Source organism: Leptonychotes weddellii, chromosome 4 (assembly GCF_054177405.1).
Source record: "Leptonychotes weddellii isolate Sample4059 chromosome 4, ASM5417740v2, whole genome shotgun sequence".
In the NCBI taxonomy this organism is placed as follows: Eukaryota; Metazoa; Chordata; class Mammalia; order Carnivora; family Phocidae; genus Leptonychotes; species Leptonychotes weddellii.
In genome coordinates this window covers 139,049,271-139,075,020 of record NC_138372.1, presented here as the reverse complement: position 1 = coordinate 139,075,020, position 25,750 = coordinate 139,049,271, and the positions used below count along the sequence as shown (strand labels likewise).

The following is a 25,750-nucleotide window of genomic DNA, read 5'->3' as shown; positions in this document are numbered from 1 at the left end:
TTTTTTTTTTAAAGATTTTATTTATTTATTTGAGACAGAGAGAATGAGAGAGAGAGAGCACATGAGAGGGGGGAGGGTCAGAGGGAGAAGCAGGCTCCCTGCCAAGCAGGGAGCCCGATGCGGGACTCGATCCAGGGACTCCAGGATCATGACCTGAGCCGAAAGCAGTCGCTTAACCAACTGAGCCACCCAGGTGCCCCCGTATTTATACATTTCCATTAGTGCTTTAGGTACATGCAAGTTTTGATGTATTTTGTTGCTCAGTTCAAAATATTTCTAAATTGCAATGTAACCTTTTTAATCCATGGGTTACTTAGAAATATATTGCTTGGTTTCCATTTTGAGGTTTTCTATTTGTCTTTTTAATATTGATATTAGCTTTGTTCCACTGTGTACAAAGAGTATACTCTGTGATTTTGATCATTTTTATAATGTGTTCAGACATTCCCAGGGTCCAGCATGTAGTTAATATTGTTAAATATATTTGAGAAAAAAATGTGTATTTTGTAATTGAGATTATTCTTCATATGTTAATTAAGCCAGGTTGGTTAATTTTGTCATTGAAATATTCTATATCTCTACCTTTTTTTCCTATTTGTTTTATGAGCTATGGAGAAAGATATGTTAAATTTTCTACTTAACTAAATGCTATTTTATTAGGTGCATATGCATATTTAGAAAAGTGAATTATGAAGTTTTCCTCTGTATCTCTAGTAGTATTTCTTGCTTATATTACTATCAACTACTATTTCTTGATAGTAATATTGCTACACCAGCTTTTGCTTGGTAGTTTGTATATCACTTCCCATTTCTTAAATTCAGTAAAGTTAGAATTTGCTTATTAATACAATCTGATGTTTGTTGTCTTTTAATCAGAATATTTAGTCAGTTTAAGTATTTTGGTAATTATTGACATGTTTGAGATTAGATCTTGAATGTTACTATTTATCCTATTATTTTCTTTCTTTTCTTTCCTGCTTTCTTGCTTCTTTTTTGGAATCAAGTAATTTTAAAAATTATTTTCCTGATCTATTAGCCTATTAGCTATGCATTCTTCTGTTATTCTTTTAGTGGATACAAGGATTACACTGTGCAACCTTACCTTTTTAGAGACTTATTAATTAGTACTTTTACAGAATACAAGAATCTTAGAGCATCTTAATTCTATCCATCCTCTCTTACCTTTTGTGCTAACTTTGCCCCATATTTTGAATCTATACATATTTTAAGCCCCACGAGACATCATTTTATGATCAGTATTCATTTAGATTTATCTATATAATTGCCCTTTCTGTATCTCTGTGTTTCCATCTGAGATTACTTTTTTATCCCTAAACAACTCTTCAGAAATTTAGTGTAATTCTTTTGAAACAAATTCCCTCAGTTTTTGACTGAAAATATCTCATGTTATTTTCATTTAAAATAATTTAATTAAACTTTTATTTTATGATAAGTGTAGATTCACATGGAATTGAAAGAATTAATACAGAGAGAATCCAAATATCTTTTACCCTCTTTCCCTTAAAGGTGACATTTTGCAAAACTGTAGTACCATATTACAACCAGGATACTGACATTGATACAGAAGTTGTCAAGGTACAGAAGTTCTCATCACCACAAGGATCCTTCTTGTTGTATTTTTACAACGTAAGCACTTCTCTCCCACCCACAGCCAGTTTAATCTCTGGAAACCACCAATCTGGTTTTCATTTCTATAACTTTGCCATATCAATAATGTTATATAAATGGATCATATAGTATGTGACCTTTTGAGATTAGTTTTTTCACTCAGGAAAATTCTCTGGACATTCACATAGATTTTTGTGTGTATCAGTAGTTTGTTCCATTTTAGTACTGAGTAGTATCCCAAGGTGTGGGTATACTAAAATTTGTTTACCCGTTCACCTATTGAAAGCATCTAGGGACACCTGGATGGCTCAGTCCATTAAGCGGCCAACTCTTGATTTTGGCTCAGGTCATGATCTCAGGGTCCTGGGATCCAGCCCTGCATGAGGCCCTGCTGTCAGCACAGAGTCTGCTTGAGGATTTCTCTCTTCCTCTGCCCCTCCCCCCACTCATGTGAGTGCACACATGCACGTGCTCTCTCTCTCTCAAATAAATAAATCAATCTAAAAAGAAAAAAGAAAACATCTGAATTGTTTCCAATTAGCGGTCATTACAAAGTTAGAAGCTTTAGTGTACAAACTTTTGTGTTAACATAAGTCTTTTTTTTTTTTTTAAAGATTTTATTTATTTATTTGAGAGAGAGAATGAGATAGAGAGAGCATGAGAGGGGGGAGGGTCAGAGGGAGAAGCAGACTCCCCGCTGAGCAGGGAGCCCGATGCGGGACTCGATCCCAGGACTCCAGGATCATGACCTGAGCCGAAGGCAGTCGCTTAACCAACTGAGCCACCCAGGCGCCCCTTAACATAAGTCTTAATTTCTCTGAAATACCAGGAGTACAACTGCTGAATCATATGGTAGTTGCATGTGTAATATTTTTGAAAAACTGCCAAACCATTTACCATAGTGGCTGTATCATTTTACAATCCCACCAGCAATGTATGAGTGATTCAGTTTCTCTGCATCCTTGCCAGCATTCGGTATCGTCACTATTTTTTATTTTAGTCATTTTGATAGTTGTGTAGTGATATCCCATTATGTTGTTTTTTTTTTAACTTGCATTTCCCTAATGGTTAATGATGTTAGAAAATCTTTTCATGTGCTTATTTGTCATCTGTATATATTCTTTGGGGAAATGTCTCTTCCTGTCTTTTGCTGATTTTCTAATTTAGATTGTTTGTCTTACTGTTGAGTTTTACTGTTAAAAAGTCTTCTGTTTTGCCTATAAAGTTATTATGACTTCATGGTCTCACTGCTTTTAAGATTTTGTCTTTGTCTTTAGCTTTCAGCAGGTTGGCCATGATGTATTTTTGTGTGATTTTCTTTGTAGTTATCCTGTTTGGGTTACATAGGGCTTCTTAAATCTGTTGTTTTGTAAATTCTGGAAATTTCTCAGCCAGTTCTCTTCAAATATTGTTTCTGTCCTACCTCTCTTTCCTTTTCTCTCCTCTCCCAAATACACACGTTAGCCTTTTCATCATGTCCCAAATGTCTCTTACATTGTTTTCTATGTTTCCCAATCTTCTTTTCTTCTTATACTTCAGCCTAGATATTACAGCTATTTTTAAATCCGTGTCTGATAACTACAAAAGGTGAATCACCTATGGATCTCTCTCTACTGTCTATTTTTGCTCTTGGATTTTGGTCAGTTAGACTTATCTCTTGGCATGATTAATGATTTTGGATTGAATTGGAAGTGGTGTATGAAAAATGGTAGAGGTTCTATATGATGTCATCTTTCTTTAGAGAGGGTCAGTTTTTCTCTAGAAGATAGTTAGAATAGGTACAAATTACCTTGATCCAACTAGGCATTGTAAAAATTCTAGGATGGGTACTGGTGTTTGTGAGGGTGCATCTTTTTCCTGTTTTCCATTACTTCTATGGCATAGTCTTTAGTTAGGAGACCTGAAAACTTAGGGTGTTTACAAGCTCCAACTCCTTGGAGAATCTTGAATTCTAATTTTTGTCTCCCTAGGACTACAAGACTGCTCCCTTTATGTTTTTATGCTCTTTGCTGCAGTTTTATGCTTTACTTCTTGTTCTTTTGCCTAACATCAGTTAGGAATTGGCAAATACTTCAACAGGAAAACAGTTCAGAAAGTTAGTATCACTTCTCTATGATACTACCCCCCCCCCTTTTTTTTTTAAATCAGGATTTCAATCCCCAAAGTCCTGGGTGCTTTTAAATATTTGTACTCCCAATTTTTGTCTCTTTAGTCTCTGAGAATGCCAGAAGCCCCACACCACTTAAGAATTATCAAATAATTTGAGGAGAAAAGCAGCAGATAATGTGGAGAATGTTGGGCTTATATCAATAGATTTTCCTTTTATCTGAGATCTTGGAACTTAAAGATTTTTCTGTCTTTGCTGCTCTTTGATGTCTTCCAACCACTTTTTTTTTTTTTTTAACTCAGCTCTTATTGTTCTCTCAGTGAAAGTATTGGTTTGAACACATGAAACTCCATCATAGTGGGCAACAGAAGTTACCCAAGGCAGTTCAATCCAAATAGTTGCTTCAGTGAAGACTATAATAATTTGGGCACAGTTTTATTCAGGGTATTTTCACTATTGCACTTTGCCCATTTTCCTTGATTTCAAACCTTCCTGATTAGATTTTTTGCAATATTACTCATTAGGCCAAAGCTAGATTGAGATCATTAGAGTTCCCAGGTGTAGAAAAGTTGGCCTTCTCTCCCTCATAAGAAATTGAAAATAAAAACAATCCTTAGGTATAAAATAAACATAAGAAATAATTCCATTCTTTCTAAAAATACATCAAATGTAAATTATTTCCCAGAATTTATGAAGCCAGGCTTCCCAGGTGTAGATCCTGGCTCTGCCATGTACTAGGTAGGCAAGGTACTTGACATCTCTCTGCTTAAGGTTCATCAGCTGTGAGATGTGGAAAAGAGTAGTACCTGCCTCATAGGGTTATTATAATGAATGAATTAATATTTTTGCAGCACTTAGAACAATGCTTCACATGTATTAAGTGCTCAATTAATGTCAGTTACTAAAAAAGATTATCCAACATTAACAGTAATAGCTATAAAATACATCAGCATATAACTTATGTACACTCATAAAAAGTAGTCATGATTCAGTAGAGATAAGTTTGATTTACTTGGTAAATTTATTGGAACCTTTTCATTCCTAGAAAAATTTGTGATAGCTCCACAGTTTTATTTTTCTTTTTTCTTCCTTTGCCTTTTTTGTGGGTTGAGGGGAGTCTCTCTCTTCTCTGTTAGTGGGAAGAAAAAGGAACCATTTCTTTCTATTGCTCAGCAGTGATATCCCAATAGTTGAGACACTCAGCATTTATTGAGCACTCATTATGTCTTGGGCCCTGTGCTAACCATAGAATTGTAGAAATGAGTAAGAGTCTCTCCTCTGCCTGAAAGTCTTTGTAGACTTATCAGAGTCAGCCAGATAAACCAGAAATGACATACACATTAAGCCATCTACCCTATGGCTGGGAGTCAGAATTTTAGAATACATTAACTTTATAATCTTCACAACAACCTTAGGATGTAGGCACTGAGGATCAGAGGACAGAAGTAACTTGTCCAGACGAGATTTGAACCCAGTGTCTCCAAAAAATAAGTCCATGGCCTTCCTACTAATGTTAAGATGGGGAGACAGGAATCTTTTTACCTAGAAACATCAAATAAAAGGCTGATTGTAGTTGTCTACTTATGGCCCATACCACCTGTTAATTCAGGTGTGTGAACTTGAATCAGACTCCTTATTTGGTATTTATCAGTTATTTCCAGCAAAGTGGTCAAACTAATAATAGGTAGCCTTGACATTCATACAGCAAGTGAAAACTATGGTGCAGGACTATTTTTGAATGGGTATTTTTAAATTCAGTGAATCATTTTCACCTAAAAAAAAAAAGGAGTTGTCATTTAAAGAATAAAATGACACATATTCCCTCAACGTAGTGGGCTGTGATTAGAGAAACCCTCTTCTGTATTCCTATGATATATTCAACTACATTTGGATTAATTAACCAAATTGGTAGAAACCTCGGCTCCAAAGAGATCATCATTGAGATTTCAACCCTGTAGGTGACTGGTGACCGGTAGCTTCTTTAGCTGTAAGAAGAATCTCTAATCCTAGGTAGTTTGCAAAGGGAAAATGAGCGATAACAGGTTGGAAGCATGCTACAGAAAGGAGGATTTACACGCATCCACTTTCCATTTGGAAGGTCAGTCCACTGATTATTTTAACTTACAATGAGTTTTAGCCCAAGTCAATATATAGTAAAGTGTACCTAAAAATGATTAACATAATAAAATAAAATTTTAAAAAATCCAGAAAAAAAAGTAAAAAAAAATTATCGAAAATTCAAAATGAAAAGGTGTTAGTTTTTGCTAAATTTCAAACTAAATTTCAAATGAAAGCCCTGGATTTTCGGCATTTTCAGAACCGAGAACTTCTTGTTTCACAGGACATCACCTATTGGCAGAGCTTGGTACTGCAGCTTTCCTCAGATGCTGGAGCTGCAGAAAGAGGAAGAGTTGGTCAGGCAGCCAAGGATCTGGAGTCAGAGAGACGCTAAAGCAGGCAGCTCACAGGATGTGGGGCCCTGGAAGTCTGGAAAGACATGCCTTCTCTCCTCTCTTCCCATTCCACTCAGTACTACGATGTGCATTTCTGAACAGAGACCTAGAACTGGAACTGGAACAAACTGCAAAATGGTGAATTGTGGCTGTTGCGGAAATCTGCCCCAGGGGAGACCTCCCGACCCATTTAGATGGACACTGGGTTCCATGAGACACTTGTTCTTGTGCCGACAGGTAAATTCCCACCTGTCCTGTCTCTGAATCATTGCAGCATGGCAGCTTGCTTTTACTTTTGCATGCTGCAACTAATAGCATCAGGACAATAACCGTTGAAATACCAATCTATCTTTTCTCCCAGTTGGGGCTGGGACAGAAGTGAAAGAAGAGGAAGCTGGAATAGGAGGATTTTATAGCCACATTTTGGACATTGGTCTTACTGTTCAACAAGAAGCAATTTCTGACAATGAAGAAATTTCATTCTTTTCAAGTGGCACAAATGTAATCTGCTCAGGTGGTTCAGCTTCCATTTATATTTTGTAGCATCCGGAGCAACTCTTTTTTTTTTTTTTTTTAAGAGCCAGAATAGAAATCTTGATCACACTAGCATGGAAAGGTCCTTCGGGTTCTGAGAGCAATCTCTTTTTCCCCCTGCCTTTTAGCCCTTTTGCCCTTTGAATGAGTATACATTTTCTGCATGTATTTTCCAGAATACCTTCCTGTGGCATTCATTTCATTCTGTTTAATTGGCTTCCTGTTAATTGAGAGGGAGGATGAACTGGGAAATAAGCACGTGTGCTGAGTTAGAAATAAGCGGGGATGGTCCTAAAGAAAATGAAGCTGAAGTTAGAAAACGTGCAGGACCGTGCCTTTATTCGGCTGCTCTAGGCTCTCACTGCACTCTGTGTTTGTGGGGCATCCACCCATTTACTTCGTGCTGAGCCCCAAAGGGCTGTGGATGAGAGCATTTAGGAGGAGAAGATTTGGCACCTGTATGGTGACCTCAACACGAGGGTCTCAACGCGTTCTAAAGGTACTCACGAGGTCGTTTTAAAGTGGTGCAGTTTTGCTACTTTGGTCGTCATTCCTGCATAGACATTTTACAGTGCAGGACTCCAGAATTCATCAGCCCTTTCCCCCCAGCCTACTCGGTGTCAGGGTCGTTAGATCCTCTTATCCAACTCTGGGCCACTACCCCCGTGTTTCTTGGATTTCTTTCCATCACTTGCACGGTCTCAGGACATCGATGTGGATTCTTACGGGGTTTTTAAGATAGCTTTTCTTCCAACTCCCCGAGTTTCTGTTTTGATCCATTTGCTTACAAATAGCTTTAATTAGCTCAGAAAACTACCCCCAGAATTTTTCAGTTTCTTTCCTTCTGTTCCAGAGAGAGAGACACATGCTTCATGCTGGTGATAACGAGACCAGTGGCAACTTCAGAGTAGCATGCATTTTCCTGCAAGGAACTGTAAAGAACAGACACCGAAGTCTTAAAGAGGACAGTTGTAGGCAATGCTTGAGTCACAACTTCAGAGGTTGAGGTTGTCGGGGAGCTGTCCGTGATGATTGTGGGGTGCGTGTGTACACACACACACACACACACCCTACAGTGACAGATGACCTATTGAAATAATTTCAGAGCTGTTCTGTGGTTGCTACGACAACCAATGCTCTCTTGGCTTTCATCTGGCCATGTGACAGGGACTTTGACGTCAGCTGGAGGCAGAGTCTGTGGCTGAGTCCACACAGTCAGAGGCCTGGGAGAATCTGGTGGATGCTGGCCACTCCTGCTGCTGCTTGCTCTGTTCCTGCCGCCGCTCCTACCACCGCACCCCTGCTTCCCCGGGGCCGCAGAGCATGGGCTGTTAAATCTTGCACTTCTCCGGTGTGAGGTAATTAGCCTGCTTTATACACAATAGTTAGATGTTTGATAGATTACTGCAGTTTTCCCCTCTCTTTTACCTCCTCCAAGTTTATCGTCATGAGCAATGATTGTTGTACCAGGGGAAAAAATGTGAAGCAGCTTCTGGTTGCTAATTTTGTGCGGAGTCTCTGGAATTCGGTTAAATTTGGATTAATGTTCTCTGAAGTAAGTTAAAATATAATCGCCTTTCTTGCTCAACACTTGCTAACATGACATTATTCAGAGATACGGATTTTGCAGTTTGAGCCAAATATTCCCCGCTGAATTCCAGGAATCCTCCCTTCAGCATTGTTTTGGGTTTAAAGACTCCAGCATAGTCTTGCAAAATGTTACTAACTGTTTTTTGTTTTGTTTTGTTTTGTTTTTTACAATTGTTACCCATTCTGAATCAGCCTAGAATAGTTTGAGATTTGGTTTCTATCTTGTTTGCAGCATGCATAATTAGCAACAATAGGCACAGCGGGAAAGAACATTATACTTTGAAACAAAAGTTGGTGGGGTTTTTTTTCTTGTAAATAGGGTATTCCGAAAATACTAGGGAAACTGTCAACAGCTTCCTGTTTAGAGAAAAATAATCTGGACTATGCCAAGGAAGTTGGGGTGGAACCTCTTACGTGTGTGTGCATGCAGTTGCTTTTTGGTTGTTAGAGCAAAGTGCACATTTTCAGGATCTTCCTCTGAAAATTCAGCTGTGAAGAGAATGGCACTGGATAGTCTTCACTAAGGAGTCATGCAAGCTGTTCTTATATTTAAGAACTGAAATATTGCCCACAGAAGGAAACAATAGCCCTAAAGCTAGATTATCATTGGTAGATGTTACTTTAATTCAAATACAGATATGAATAGTCACTAAAATTAACTCCAGATCTTGAATGAATAATTTGATAACAGTGATTAATAAGACCTTTTATCTCCTTATTCCTATAGCTGTATACAAGGCAAACTGTTTTATTTGCACTGTTGTAGTTCATTTTCTTGCCGAGTTTAGTAATTTTGGATTTTCTATCATTGGATAGATTGGATGGTTTTGTAGCTTATAATTCAAAGAAAACCTCTGGCATTTAAGTTAATCAAAGCTGGCATTTATAACCAGGTTTCTCAATCTTACAAATTCAACAGGAAAAATGGGCAAATATTAGAGCAGCACATGTAATATACTTACTATTTTGATGGATAGGAAATAATGGTTTAACTGTGTATATGAATATACATTTTGTGATATGTGAATTATATCTCAATGTAATGCAATATATTGTTATTTTTTATGTTCCTTATTAGTTTTAGAATTCTGGTTGCATTTATTTTTCCTCTTAAAGATGAGAATTTTGAACAGTATTTAGCTTCAGTGATAAGTGAATAAGTGTGGGTGCATCAATAGTTTTTCAATCGCTTTCAGTGACTGAATATTCATTGAACTGACTGGCATTTGGTAAGTCTGTTTTTGGCCAGAGACCCCATGGAGGATTTTCCAAAAAGTCTAATGTGCTTACTATCAAGGCACACTTACTGAGGCATCATCTCATCATTTAATTTATCTCATAATTATAGTAACTCAGAGGCCACATTCTTAGCACCCCTAGAAATATGTTAATTGATTTGCAATATTTCAAATGAGCATGGATAGGACTGGTAGCATGTCATTTAAAAGCTCTATCTTTGATGGAGTGCTTTGATGTTTGTTTCTTTTACGAAAAATAAGTAATTATCATTAGAGCTTAGATAGCAAAGATATAGCAAAGATTTTCTATGTATCTCCCTCTATGATGTTTTAAATTAAAGTTATAAAATGATTATATTCAATGCCCTTATAAAATATACTGGATTTCAGCAATGTGAAATACAAGAGAACAACAAAATGTCAACGATAAAGTTTATCACTAGAAGAGAGCAACCTATGTTATGATCTCCGAGATGCTTTAGAATCTACAGGTTTTTTTCTTGTGGCAAAATAAAGAAAATGACTCTCATCACAGTCATCTACTTAGAGCAGTGAGACTTTGCTGATTTCAAGGTCAAGTTTGTTTCAGCTTCAAAGATAGCAGCAAGAAATGATTTGCACTGACCTGATTGTTGCTTTGTGTATAGTTTCGGGATTTTTAACCTTTTTGGTGTCATGGGCTTCTTTGGCAACCTGGTAAAGCCTATAGACTTCTCAGAATGATGCTTTTAAATGCATGAGTTTAAGTATGCAAGATTACAAAGGGAACCACTTTTGTTGAAATACATTAACCAGATTTTTAAAAAATTGTGATACGTGTTTTGTTATTAATTTATTCTTAAATAATACAAGCTAGCAGCAGGTATAACTACCATATGAAATAGTGATGAGTGTAAAAAGTATTTCAGAATATCTATACTGACTATAACGTGACGTGAGAATATCCGTGATTTCTCTCGGCGACAAAATCACAGGTACTGTGGTTTGTAGCCTACATTTTAATTAAAAGAAATACTAAATTTCAGGTTGAGACTGGCGAAACTAAAAGTCTCATATATATTTTTCCCATCCAAATTCCTGGATCCCCTTGAATTCTATCCACCCCTGAATTAAATGATATATAAGCTAGTGATGCCAAAATTTCGTAGAACTGCACTGGACAAAGCACACACCACCATTTCCACATCCAATTCCACATCTGATTTTATTCTCTGAATGTGTGAATGTCACAGTATTCTTGAATTTCGGTGTGAAAAGGAACGGTATATCCAGACAGCAACCAAACTATAACTATTTCGTTCATTTTCCTCCTTGAAATCCATAAGCATGCTTATGTTGCATGGACCGGGAAACTCTTACCTCATTAGATAAGAGTGAAGAGGAAGGACTCATAGTGTTAACGCAAGTTATGCAAGTTCAAACCATGGACCACAGGAGTCAGACTAAAGCTAGTTACCAAACGGCCTTTATCCACTCAGAGAAAATAAACCAGTAGAACTCAGATGAAGAATGCAGGATGTTATGTGAGTTCATTGGAGAACTTATGTAACTTTCCAGTGTAATGTAAAGCACATACTTGTGTGAATCTATAAGTTGTGATGTTACTTCCTTACCCAGGATAGAGCCTGTTAGTTTATCTACCACAGGTCCCCAGGATGCACCACATTCAAAATGAAATGGGGAATGGAGACACTTCCCAAGTAATTTGAACTCAGAATTCTATTTGACTTACTGGGTATTTAAGAACAATACAGGCGGTATTGATAATTGTTTAGCATGACTGTCTAAGCAATTGTCTCGTTCTCATGTCAACTTTGAATTTGCAGAAGATATTGCCTAATGTTCTTCTCCAACCTACTAGGTAGCTTTGCAGTTGGTTGGCTGACATCATATATCATTACCTTTCCAGCCCTGCCTTTAGATTGTCCAAAGCTGCCCTTTCTATTACATCAGCATCCCCCATCTCAGCGTAAGAGAATTGGAGCTGTGACATTTTGTACAAGCTGTTGTCTAAACTCAATCCAAATCCCTAACATTTGAAATGGAAGCTTAGCAATTTTCCTTCATGAGTTCTTGGGGAATTATGAAAGAGGATTTTTCTCAAACATTTTTTATTTATTGGACAAGAAAAGAACACCTGCTTTGGGGACTTTGAGTCTCTGAGGCAACTTGATAAAGAAACTTGGAAAATGTCTAAAATCTCTGACTCCCAGCTGTACTGTTTGCCTCTTTGATGGCAGGTGTTTGAAATTTTAAGTTCAGAAAGGAATGTGCCATTACTCTTCATGAAATCAACTGTCATTGAAATGGTGCCCCATGATGGAAATCCAACTAGAAATAGCATTCCAAAATACAGTATTTTTTTTATTGTCTACAGAAGTGATGCCATAAAAGTTAGTGCTCATTAAGACTTTGATATAAAAATTATATGATAAATATTTAAATTCACTGGAGCCATGTTCTCCAAACTAAAGACAGTCTGTTCTTTTTATCCCTGCAGTGAACCTTAGTTTTTTGGGACATATTTCTATAAATGCCTTTAATTAGAGACACAGCATCTCTTTAAAATTTAGTTTACACTAATGTAAAACATAGGATACTCAGCTAACATTAAAGTTCTATATTTGATTTGCAGGAAAGAAATCTCTAATCTGAACGATATTCAGCTGCTGCTTGTCCTAATGTAAGGATTATTCATATTTTCTGAATTCTGTCCCAATGACAGCAGGAAAACCAAAGTCTGCATATTGCTGTTACGCAAGGATGAATCCTTTAAAGGATGATTCTAGATTTTTTTTTTTTTTTTACTTTTATGAATTTAAACCCTATCCATTAGAGGCAAATGTTGAAAAGTGTTACATTCTTCGGCTATCTGCTCAGCTGATTCCCACAGCCTTTCATGTGATTCATACAACTAAAACCACAACCAATTTTGTGATGACCATATTTACAACATCCTTGGAGATAAAAAATAGCATCCCACAAAAGTTATCCCATACTCTACCTTCCCAGGCATCAGGTGCCACAGGAGGTGAGCATTTATTAACTAGCTACTCCCTCCGCATTATTACAGGGAGCATTTGGGGCCCCTCCCCCACTCAGTCCTTGAGTCATATGTGCCACCGACATAAAAAGCTCAGCTTACTTTATGAACTTCTGATTTTTGTTTGCTCGAGCTTTTATTCAAACATTCAGTCTTTCATACATTCAACAAGTTTTGCATACCTACTGTGTGCCAGGCTTTACACTAGACACCAGGGATGCTATGGGGAACAAGGCAAGCAAGGTCCCTACCATCATGGAACTTATAGTCCCCTTTTAGGGATCCTATGTATATCAACAGCCAAAGTTTCTTCCTCATGGTCATTAAAGAATTATCTTTAAAAACTAACAAACAAACAAACATGAAACCAAAAGAGACAAGCAAACAACTGGGAGCCGTTAGATTTTATACCTGAGTTAAACCTTAGAAGGGGCATTCTTCAGCTGGTGAACTGCCAGCCTAATTTGTGAGCAATCTGTTCTTATCAGTGTCAAGCATTCCAGATCAGTACGCCCAGCACTATTCTTGGCGGGCCAAAGGCTGTCTTCTAATTCAGAAAAAAATGAGAATGGTAAGAACTGACCTAAAGAATGATTTTCTTTTAGGCAAATATGCTGTCTTATGCAAATAACAAGAGTCATTTTATTTTAAGAAAGGAATCCTTAAATTAGTGGTGCCCAAGTGCAGTTGACCCTTGAACAACATGGGGGTTAGGGGTGCCAACCTCCCATGCAGTCAAAAATCCACATATAACTTTTGACTCCCCGAAACTTAACTACTCATACCCTACCATTGACTAGAAGCCTTACCAATACCATAAACAGTCAATTAACACATATTTTGTATTTTATATGTATTATATACTATATTTTTACAATAAAGTAAGCTAGAGAAAAGAAAATGTTATTAAGAAAATCATAAGGAAGAGAAAATAGTTACAGTACTATACTGTATTTATCAGAAAAATCCATGTATAACTGGACCCATGCATGGTTCAAACCCATGTTGTTTAAGAGTCAACTGTTTATTTATCTTAGCTTTCCTATACTAATCCAGTCAAGATAGTCTTACTGAATAACCCCAAATCCCAATGGCATAATGCCATTCACTTTTCACTCACCTGCAAATCAGATTTAGGAGAAAGCTTTTTTTTTTTTTTAAGATTTATTTATTGAGAGAGAGAGAGAGAGAGAGAACACAAGCGGGAGGAGGGGCAGAGGGAGAGAATCTCACACAGAGTCCCCACTGAGGGTGGAGCCAGGCGCGGAGCTCAATCTCATGACCCTGAAATCATGACCTGAGCTGAAATCAAGAGTCAGGTGCTTAACTGACTGAACCACCCAGGCGCCCCTAGGAGAAAGGTTCTACTTCACACAGTTATCCAGGAATTCAGACTTCTATAAACGAATCTGGGGAAAATCCTACATCTACAACTTGCAGGTGTTACTTTGGGCAAGTTACCTAAGTCACAGTTTTCTTTTCTTTTTTTTTTTTTAAATTTTTTATTTGACAGAGAAAGAGAATACAAGCAGGGGGAGCTGCAGGCAGAGGCAGAGGCAGAGGGAGAAGCAGACTCCCCGCTGAGCAGGGAGCCCGACGCCGGGCTCCATCCCAGGACCCCGGATCATGACCTGAGCTGAAGGCAGACGCTTAACCATCTGAGCCACCCAGGTGCCCCTAAGTCACAGTTTTCTTACCTGGATAATATTAGCGCCTACCTTACTGGTTTTTAAGCCAACTTACTTGGCATAGTAAGTGATGGGTATTAGGTATTCAATAATGTGAACTGTTATCATTAAATCAGAACTGGATTATTTCCATTGTTTCCAGGTCTACCATTTCCCCAGAAACTATGAAGTACCACTGCCCAAGTTGGGGCGGGTATCGCCCTGCTGTTACTATAGTAGCTAGCATTTAGGGAGCTAGGTAGACTTCTAAGCTTTTTTCAAAATAACTATTTTTTCTTCACAGTATCCCAATTTTATAAATGAGGGAACTGAGGCACAGAGAGCTTAAGCAAATAGCCCAGTGTTACACAAGAATATATAACAGAGTTCTAGGTATCTGGCCCTAGAGTCCTGGCTCTTTACTCACTGTGCTATATTGCTTTTCAAGCTGGAATATATTTTATTTTCCCTATAAGTCATATATTGTAGCAGATTGTACTCTCCAAAATTGGCCGTATAATTATATCAACTCCCACATACTCTTCTAGAATCTTGCCACTCACCATAAAGAGCTGGAGTCTATTGCCCTCCCCTTGAACCTTACATAGGCTTGTGATTGGTCCAACTGATAGAGCACAGTGGAAACAATACTAGGTGACTTCCAAGGTTGGATCATAAAAAGATACAATTTCTTTGTCTCTGGGCTATTCTTTTTCTTTCACATGTGACATTTGCTCTTGGAAATCAGCTGCCATGTTGTGAGGAAGCCCAGACTGTATGGAGGGGCCATATGTAGGTGTTTCAGCCAACCCCCCCAGCTTAGACTTCAACCAACAGCCAGCACCAACCAGAGATATGAGTGGGGAAGCCTTCAGAGGATTCCAGGCCCTAGTTCTTAAGTCCCCCTAACCCTCCTGATGGGGGCCAGAGATGAGCTATCGCTGCTGAGCCCTGTCCTAAATTGCAGATTCTTGAACAAAATAAACATTGTCCGTAAGTTCTGGCATTATTTCTTAAGCAGCCAGAGTAACTGGAACATATGGGGTAATTAGATATGACTAAGGTACCTGTATAAAGGACTAAACTTCAGGTACATATAACTTAAATAGGTTTTTATGATTTGGGATAAGTACCTAATTAAAATAATTTCTAGAGGAAGATATATTTCAGTTACCAAATTACAAATGGGCATCTTGTTTGTAAATTCAGAACAGTGTCCTACGTATTAATGCTGCTGCTGGTTCTGGAAGATTTGGGCTACACTGAGACTTGACTGTTTGCCTTAGTAGAATCTCCCTCATTGCTTCTGCTACCTGGGATCCTCTCTGCCAGAGAGGCTGTGTGAATAACAGTACCTGTGCTATTTTCCCTTGGTCACTGCTTAGTCCTCCTTATCTGCTTTTGTCTCCCTTGCTCACACCTACTCTGCCTAATCTGCTGCCTAGTTTTCTATTGTTAGACCCTTGCTGTCTTCTTGACACTCTCTTTTGGCTCATTTCCAATGCTTCTAAGCGTATTTTTCTGCTCTAATGGTTTACAGTAAAGCTAGGGAATTCCTCTTGGCCAGGTAGGATTTAGCTCATTCAGCAAAGTCTTCTCACCAAGCTGCCAAAATGGCAACTGTCCCACTGGCTTGTGGCTCCATGTGTTGGTCAAACCTAGCACTTGGAATATTCAGAAAGGTAGCCCTTATATCCTCACTCAGAGACACTTCTGTCTCTTCTGCTGCAGAGATATCAATACCTCTGATTTTCTTCTCACTTACTTAAATGTCACCCTATCCTAATGGTCTTCCCACCATTCCTTTAGAAGATTAATTGTTTTTTTCACTCATTCATTTGTTCATTCACCATTTATTAATTCTATATAGTGGGCCCTATTGTCACATACCTATAGAAAGATTTCTTTTTGTCCAAGGACTGGTAAGGTTCCTCCAGTTGTGTCTCATTTGCTTACAATTGACACCAGGCAGATGTGGTCCAATGACCCAAATGTTTCAGTAAGCAACACATGTCCCACTTCGTTCAAGATGTCCCAGCTAAGTAGGATACTACAAGCATAACACAGGACCAGCCAGTCTTTGAAAAGGTTGTAGTCCAATTGGGAAGTCTAGACAGCATATGCATCTGAAATTGAAGAGCTGTGTCTTGGTTACAACCTCTCATAATGCCTAGTGTAGTGCGTAACACATTGTATCTACTCATTAAATCTCTGGTAAGTGATTAATGAATAGATTAACCCTAGAAAGATATGTGGCATTGAGAGGCATCTTCCTTCAGAGAGGAATTAAGCTTTGAACTGTGTCTTAAAGAATGGAGAATATTTGGCATGACCACAGAAGTGAGAGGATCATCCATGAGTAACAAACATCATGGGTACATCCTGGTAACAGAAATTGACACCCATCTGGGATTGAGAAAACGGTTGGGAAAAGGAAAAAAAAAAATCATACAATACCTAAGGTGGGTCTGTGGTGATCTAGAATTTATCAATTTAAGGTAAGCTGGATTTGATCAGGTAGAAGCAGGAAGCTAGTGAAAGTTTGAGAACAGGTAAGTGATGTATGTGTCAAATGGTGTTATAATATTTTAATAACCCTGTTTACTTTTGCTTTATACAATTTATTTTAAAATCCCAAATATGTGTTAAGTGTTTCCTTTTTCTCTATTTTTCTCATAGAAAAGTTCTAACTTTTTAAATTAAAAAAATGTGAATTATCTTCTGCCTTCAATGCTGTGTGAGTATCCCTTTTAACTTTAGCTGGGTGATATCTGTAGGGAGAGCTATGTAACTTCATAGTTTTAAAACTATAATCTGTTTTTAGCAAAGTTATAGTCCCAAAATCCAAGCCAGATGAAGAAAATGAAGCCTTCCTAACATTTTCCATAGAATAATACTATAGTGATAATTGATATTCATAATGAAACCCCTGGGACATTGCACCATTATTCTGATGTCTTTTAATTGAGCCATCAATGAAAGACTAAATTATATTCAGTGAAGTTTTAGTTGTAACTACATTTCATTATATCTAATCTTTGAAAACTGGCCATCAGTATATGTGTTTGGCAACTATCAGAATTTTTTTTGTTTTTGCTTTTGTTTTTTTTTTAATTAGGCTTCACGCCCAACGTGGGGCTTGAACTCACTGAGTTCAAGAGTCCCATGATCTTCTGACTGAGCCAGCCAGGCGCCCCACTATCAGAATGTTCTTAATCAGGGCGCCTGGGTGGCTCAGTTGGTTAAGCGACTGCCTTCGGCTCAGGTCATGATCCTGGTACCGGGATCGAGTCCCGCATCGGGCTCCCTGCTCCGCAGGGAGTCTGCTTCTCCCTCTGACCCTCCTCCCTCTCATGCTCTCTGTCTCTCATTCTCTCTGTCTCAAATAAATAAATAAAATCTTTAAAAAAAAAAAAAAAGAAGAATGTTCTTAATCAGAATATCCCATTCTCAAGAAAAATACTGTAAATTATACATACAGATATGTGTACATATATATATATATTTAGTATGTATATATATTAAATATGTACATATTTATATAAATGTTACATATATTTATATACACACACATAGTGAAAGAATAACAAGAACATCATTTGTTAATCCTTCCAGTGAAATGTGACCTCACATACTGATATTGCTGATGACTTTGCCACAGCCCCGTGCAGGTTAGTACTGTCCCTAAGGTCCAGTGCCTGTCAGGTATTGAATCTGTGATATAGTTGTGAAGTCTCCAATCACATAAGGGTTTTAAAGCCATTGAGGATAGAGAGGAGGTTATCTCCACCTCTGACAGAGAGAAACGGCTGTGCTTTACGCTTACGGAACATGACTCGCCATGCTGTTGGCAATTGTGCCCGTTTGGAAATCACTTCTATTTCCTGAGCCCGTTGCGCATGTTGCTGCTTCTTGCTGCCTCCTGGCTATTCGGCAGTGAACGGCTCTGGCACCCTTGGTGATCCCTGAACTCTCTTACAAGGCCAGTTCCTGGGGGCGGTTAACTCAAACAAACCATTCACTCTCTTGGGGGCTTTCTTTATTGAGACACTGAGCAGAAGTTTAACTGCAAGTTATCGTTTTCATGAAATTATTTTCTGGCATATCCAGAAGACGTTTTCACAGAATAGAAGCTATTTAAGAAAGAGACAACCCCGGGCGCCTGGGTGGCTCAGTTGGTTAAGCGGCTGCCTTCGGCTCGGGTCATGATCCTGGAGTCCCTGGATCGAGTCCCGCGTCGGGCTCCCTGCTCGGCGGGGGGTCTGCTTCGTCCTCTGACCCTATCCCCTCTCATGTGTTCTCTCTCTCTCAAATAAATAAATAAAATCTTTAAAAAAAAAAAGAAAGAAAGAAAGAGACGACCCCTGGTCCAAATTCCATTTTGTAAAAGTAACTATCATTAAAATCTGCTATGTTCACCTCCAAAAATGTTGGCCAACTTCCAACTTCAAAAGCCCAACCCATTGCTTTTCCGAAAAGAACTAACTTCTTCCTCTGGCCCTCAAAACAGCCTAGACTGCTCTGTCGGGGCATCCTTGCAAGGAGGATTACTTTGTTAAAGTCACAAAGTGTCTTGTCAAGGGTACAAAACTTGGTTATGTTACAGGTTGACAAAAAGATACTAATTTTGAGGTACTGTTAAAAAAAAAAAAAAGGAAAGGTCTCACTGAAATCCCATTAAATCATGTCTGGATTTAAGAAATGGGGACTTTTTTATTGTGGCAAAATATACATAATATAAAATTAACCTAAAAATTTTAACAGTTTTAAGGGTACAATTCAGTGGCATTAAGCACATTCACGTTGTCATGTGACCAGCCCCACCATACCCCTCCAGAACTCTTTCGTCTTCCCAAATTGAAACTCTGTACCCATTATGCACCAACTCCCCATTTCCCCTTCATCCCAGGCCCTGCTAATCACCATTTTACTTTCTTGAAGTAGGTACATTTCAAGGAAATTTAAAATGAACCTATAATTTCTCTTTCTCTTATATATGCACTCTTCAATTAGTAAAATCCCTATTAAAAGTTTCCAAATAACTAGATGTTTCTTAGATTTACAAGTGGGCAGAGTTGATGCAGAGTTCCATGATGTAGAGATTTCAGACACGCAGTGGAGATGATGGGTTGAAACATGTTTTCCAAACCACCTACTTAAATCCTATTGGGTACAGTTTTTGCTTAATTATTCAGCTTGCCACTTTGCTTGACAAAGAGAAAGCCATTGAACCTGAGACTTTCTGGTCCCAGGGATATACTCAAATAGTCTTATATTAGCCTTCTATTAATGCTCATTTTAAGTAAATTAAGTATTGAGCAATACATGTTTATGATAAAACATTTGGACAATATAGAAGAACATAAAGAAGAAGATAAACCTCACTCTTAATATTCTACTGCCTAAAATAACCACAATTAACATTTTCAGATTAAAAAGCATTATAATTCATTTTATTTTAACAGAAGAAAAAGAACTCTGAAATGAACCTGAGGATTTGAACTTCAGGTAATGATTTCTTTAAAGTGGGAATTTTTGGATTCCAGTGAAATTGAATTGCCAGTTAAAAATTTTAAATCAATCAAATACAAAGAGATTGGGGAATCAACATTTCTTAAAAACTCATTGTTTCTTAATGGGTATAGGTTTATATTTTCAGTTAGTGAAGCTTAGTTAACTATCTCATGAAGATCAAAAAAGACCATAGGTAATCAAACAAAAATACCTCTGAGGAAATAAAAGGTTTTTAACCAGAGTTCAAAACTTAATTCCACCCTTCGGAATATTATCCTGGAAAAAAACTAGATAAAAAGCATAATCTGTAAGAAACACAGTCCATGAAGTTATAAACTTCTTTCAAAAGGAAAAATAAATCATACAATAAGGAATCAGTTATTTTACCCAGTGAACTAGAACTCACAGAGATTTTAGAGGAGTTCACTGTATTTATTAACCTTGACCACAGAGGCTTACCTTCACGTGCTTCAGACACCAGTGTTTTTTAGATTCCATTGTTTAAATACAAACTGTATTTTAGTTTGCTTCATATTTAGACCATGATTGCCTTTTATGGGTATTATCTTTCTAGTGTTTCTCATTTTCTTTCTCTTCTCTGGTTGACTTGGAGAAACTTAAATCTTAAGTACATATGTGGTGTGTCATTGTTGACTACTTGATTCTTAAGTAGCCCTTCGATCATGATAACCTTTTGTTTGTTGAAGATTTCTTCACTGTCCTGTTTCTTAATTCAGACTAAATAGGCTGTTCCACTAGGGTATCTCTCCATCAGAACTGGATTATTTCCATTGTTTCCAGGTCTACCTATTTCTTGGATTCATTTTCAATTTTTCTAGAGTGTATTTTTGAGTAGTTTCATCAAAACAGCAGAAGAGCTAACTCATTGTAGATTTCATTTTGCTCTTATAGTTGAAATATAGATTCAAAATAACTTTCCACCACAATTTTATGGGCTTTGTTCCAATGTGTTCTAGCGAACCGAAAAGCGGATGCGAAGTCTGCTGCCATTCTCCTTACAGGTAGCTTTTTTTACTCCCTCCCTGAGTTTTCAGGATTTTCTCTTTGTATCTGGAGATCATAAAATTCCCCAGGAAGTGTCCAGATATGTCATTTTTTTCATTATTCCATTTCAAGCTGTCTTAATCTGAAGATTCAAGGTTTGTTCAGCTCAGGAAAATATCCTGTTATTTCTTTGAAATATTAATTTTCTCTATCATCTGTGGTTTTCTCCTCGAACAGCTTCTATTTGGAAGGATATTATATCTTTTAGCCCCAGGAGATACTATATCTCTTCGATCTTGGATCTCTCTCCTCTATGTTCTTAAATTTTCTCTGATATTTTCTCTTTCCTTTTCCTTTTTTTTTTTTAAGATTTTATTTATTAATTTGAGAGAGAGAGCACACAAGTCAGGGAGAGGGGCAGAGGGAGGGGAGGAAGCAGACTCCCTGCTGAGTAGGGAGCCCGATGTGGGGCTCCATCCCAGGACGCTGAGATCATGACCTGAGCCGAAGGCTGACGCTTAACTGACTGAGCCGCCCAGGTGCCCCTCTCTCTTTTTTTTCTCTTATGTGCATTCCAAGAATTTCCTCAAATTTGTCTTCCAGATCTCAAATTTTTTGTGTGTGTCATTTCATTTCAGTAATTCAACCTTTCTACTCAGGGTCTTTTTAAAATCTTTAATTTTTATAAAAAATTTTCTTTGTTTTTTTATGGCTCCTTTTTCAAAGCAGTCGTTTATGGATACAATATTCTCCCAAATTTCCCTGAAAACAGTAATAACACTTTTTTTTTTTTTAAGTTATCTTCTATGTCCCGTTTCAACTCTATTTCCTTTGGCATCAGTTGTTTTGTTTTTCTTCTGGATCGTTCTCTTTTATGCTCTTTGTTTTTCTTAGGTAACTGTTGCCTTTTGACTGGCCCAATCATATTCATAAATGAAGTGCTGGGTTGACTAGTAGAGGTACCTGGGGGGGTTTCCTGGGCCATCCCAAGGCCCATGAACATTACGTAGGAATGTTTTTCTACCATGCTTCTCATGCAGGGCAGAGCAGGCAGGCAGGCTGATGGCAGGCACCTTTGAGAATAAGAAGCAGGTAGGCAAGCTTATGACTGCCCAAACTGCCCAAGTCAGGAAGACTATATTTTGAGCAGTGAACTGCATAGGTGTACTGCCCTTTTGTGCAGAGTTTAGAGGGGGGCAGAAAAAGGTGGGGAAAAAAGCATCTGCAGAGCCCTTCTATTAATTACCCTGTCTGCTCCTTCTCTCTGTGGCTCTAGACCTGAATTCTCTGGGGTTCTGTTGGGAAGAACAGCTCTCACCTCTCTATCATCTCTCTCTGAAACCTAATCTCTGTGGCGGTTTTTATTGGCTCAATCCAACCATGTCTGTTCACTATTTTCCAGAAATTTTTAAAAACTTCTGTCTACAGGGGTGCCTGGGTGGCTCAGTTGGTTAAGCATCTGCCTTTGGCTCAGGTCATGATCCCAGGGTCCTGGGCTCGAGCCCCACATCGGGCTCCCTGCTCTGCGGGGGAGCCTGCTTCTCCCTTTGCCTGCTCCCCCTGCTTGTGCCCTCTCTCTCTCTCTCCCTCTCTCTCTGTCAAATAAATAAAATCTTTAAAAAATAATTTCTGTCTACAGATGGTAACCTTTTCTGATTTCCATCCCTGTTACAGATTATTCTTTTTCATACATATTTTCTGCCATTTCAGTGGAAATTTTGGAGGTAAAATACATAAATTTGCATGCTTAGTGTGCCGTCCTAAAGTGAAGTCGTAGTAACATTCAGAACGTTTATCCCAGTGTGTTAGTGCATGAGACCAGGGCACGTGTCTTTTGCTCGATGAGACCATTTCTCTTTCTTTCATGGCCCCAGACAGCCCTCTCAACCCTGGTTAGACGTATGACCAAAATGGATCATTTATACAGAGAGCAAAGTGAAAGAAGATGGATCACATGAGCTGATTCCATCATTAGACTCATAATATCTGCCTCCATCAGGTACCCCCTCATCCTTCAGGACTCCACTCAAGCCCTGCCTTTTCTAGGAAGCCTTCCTAACTTCCCCAGTACTCTTGCATAATACAAACTGCTATTATAACACTAACCACACAGTTTTATGATTTCCTATTGTCTCTTCCATTAAACTTCATGCTCCCCGAGGGTAAATGAGGTGCTTTGTTTCATGTCTGTATCCTCAATGTACCCCACAGAGGCTGGCACGCATTAAGTGCCCAACACGGGTCAGATAACCAAGTAACTGAATGAATGAACAAAGGAATGAACAAACTTGATGTTGACCTTGGAAACAGATGTGTTGTATTTCTTTGCTGAAAACAAGACCACTGACCTCCTGATTGTCAGGAGAAGTTTTGAGAAGGGTGTTTTCAGGCAGGAGGAGCATTATGGGGAAAAGCCCAAGGCAAACTGGGGCATGGCTTTTTGGGGGAACTGGTAGAGGTTGTTCTTAAAGTTGCTATAGGTAATTGGTTCATCCAAATACAATCTCTAATTCCTGCTGCGTCCTTTTGTGCTGAGTGGCAGTCTTATTTCAAGGTTCTTTGATCTTTGCCAGTTCAGTGAATGCAGGTCTAATTAGAACTGTTGTATTTTGGCAAAAATGCTGGTGCCCCAATTCCTTAGGTGTTGATACAGTATCCTTCCTGGTTCTTTGTAATCACGACTTGAAACCTACAGCAGTCTTCTTTGCCAGTTTACATGAAAGGGTCCACTTACACTTGTTTTCACTATCATTACCAGTATTGAGCCCTCACTTCACAAGAACAGCGTGAAACCACAGACAGCTTAGAATGGGGCTTCCAAGCCCTACTGGGCTCCGGTAGCCTGCTGGTAAAGCAGGAGGCCATCCGTTGCAGAGCTCTGCCTCTCACATGATCACCTGGCAGAACTTCCTTGCTCCAATGCCTCTAACCCCACTCACCACCTGAAAGTTCTCCCCAGAAGTCTGAGGGCCTCGCCTCCCATTTCTGTAACTTAATAAAAAACTACTGGTTTTCAGAGCAAGTAGGCTCTCGATTCTGGTTAATTAATACGTGTCTTTTCATTTCAAGATGTGTTATTCTATCCACATAACAGGTGTTCAATAAATAGTTGTCAGATGGGTGGAAGGATGAATGAAATCCAAGAGGGATTGGGTTTGCCTTTTCTGAAATTAGACTCAAGGAGCACATTTGCTGGAAATTACCCCAGGTAGGTGCCAGGATCTGCTTCGGATTGCAGGCCATTGATTGCTTCCATCTCGGTCATTTCAGTTCCGCCACATCCTACACACGTCCCCCAACTCTCGTCTTTGGGGCCAATTCACTCTGGGATTTAGACTCTCACTAAACACGTCTCCGTAGGGTCCTTTTATTTGTTCCTAACACAAGATTGTCTCGGGAATATGCTGCTCCCTGCGGGCTTGCTCCTCACCTGCCGAGGCAGAGACCCTGACTTAAAGAGAGCGTCCATCACACCCCCGACTCAGCGTCGCATTGGGCTTGTTTTTAAGAGTGAAGCTATGTGGCCCCCCCAGCAGACTGGTTTTAGATGTGAGACAGTGTAAAGCAGGACATTCCCAGGTGTATGACTCAGGAGCTACCTTGACAACCATCAGTGAAATGCCAGGCTGTGCTAATAGGAAAATGAGGTCTGGGAATGCTAATGGTATAAAGTGACTGGCATAAAGGGACATGTTTTTGGCAGCCCTGGCCGTAGTCAGGGCTGGAGACATAAGGAGAGAAATGGCTGCATGAAGATGACACAGGAAGAGAAGTTCAAGTCCTCTCATTATTCAAAGTCCCAGCTGAATCTGAGCTGCTGGGTCAATGGGTGGGAGCACCAGCCCAACTGACCCCCACAAGCTCTTGGCTGGGATCTTCCCAGTAGCCTGAGAGGAGAGGCACAAGGTCTAAATGCAAGTCCCAGCACTGGGGTCAGAATCGCAGTGGTGTGGTTAAAAAACAAGGCTGAAATGAGGACTTTGTAATCGGAATCTAGAAGGCTGGGGCTTGGGATCTGCCTCTTCACAAGATATTCTAGGTGATTATTAATTCTCGGCAACTAACCCTTGACAGCCACCAGCACCTCTTAATCTTCTCAGTCTACAAGGATCTCTTGCTGTGGACAGACTGCCCAGCACCAGGAATTTCAGTCGAGCATGTGGCTGGTCTGCACATGGCATGAGGAGGCGGCAAGCTCTATGCCCTTAGATCTATGTATTTGTTTTATTTATTTATTTTTATTTATTCTATATTTTTATTTGAGTATAGTTGACACACAATGTTACATTAGTTTCAGGTTTACAACTTAGTGATTCGTCATTGAATATATTCCTTATGCAATGTCTTTTATTCCCGTATCTAACTCATTCTAGTTGGAAGCCCATACTCCCCTTCACCATTTTACCCAACCCCCCCTCCTCTCTGGAAACCATCAGTTTGTCCTCAGTATTTATAGATCTAATTCTGATCTATAGATCTGATTTGTTTGTTTATTCATATGATTTTTTTTATTCCACTTATGAGTGAAATCATATGGTATTCGTCTCTCTCAGTCTGACCTATTTCACTTAGCATAATACCCTCTAGGTCCATCCATGTTGTTGCAAATGGCTGTGCCCTTGGATTTAACAAGTGATTCTAAAATATGGGCACTGCTTTAGGCCTTGAAAGCAACCCTTGCCTTTAGGGATCAGTAAGTTATGAAGTCACAATCTGCACTCTCAACTCAACATGACCACTTAGCATCACTAGCATCACGAAAAACTCCTGTTGTGGATATATGCCACTGGTCACAAAAAGATCTGATGCAAATAAAAAGTCATCAGCCCAGATGACTACCGCAACTAGAGAACAACTCCAAGTTCCTTATTTGTGAGTAACCTAAGGATGGGACTAATTCACAAAGCTTACAACAGAGCCTATTGATCTCTTAAGTAGGGTTATCAAATTCAGCAAGTAAAAACACAAGA

The 25,750-nt window shown here is 38.8% G+C and overlaps 1 protein-coding gene across 10 annotated transcripts in view; it reads left to right on the top strand.

Moving 5' to 3' along the window:
* The window catches only part of NCALD (neurocalcin delta), a 366,474-nt gene that overhangs the window by 282,238 nt on the left and 58,486 nt on the right, over window positions 1–25,750 (top strand). The window contains exon 1 of one of the 10 annotated variants that reach the window (XM_081816329.1): window positions 7,889–8,081. The exons of the other annotated variants lie outside the window; for them this stretch is intronic. The gene's annotated coding sequence lies outside the window, so the exon portion shown is untranslated. Of the gene's footprint in view, window positions 1–7,888; window positions 8,082–25,750 lie in introns of those variants that run through there. 10 annotated transcript variants of the gene reach the window in all.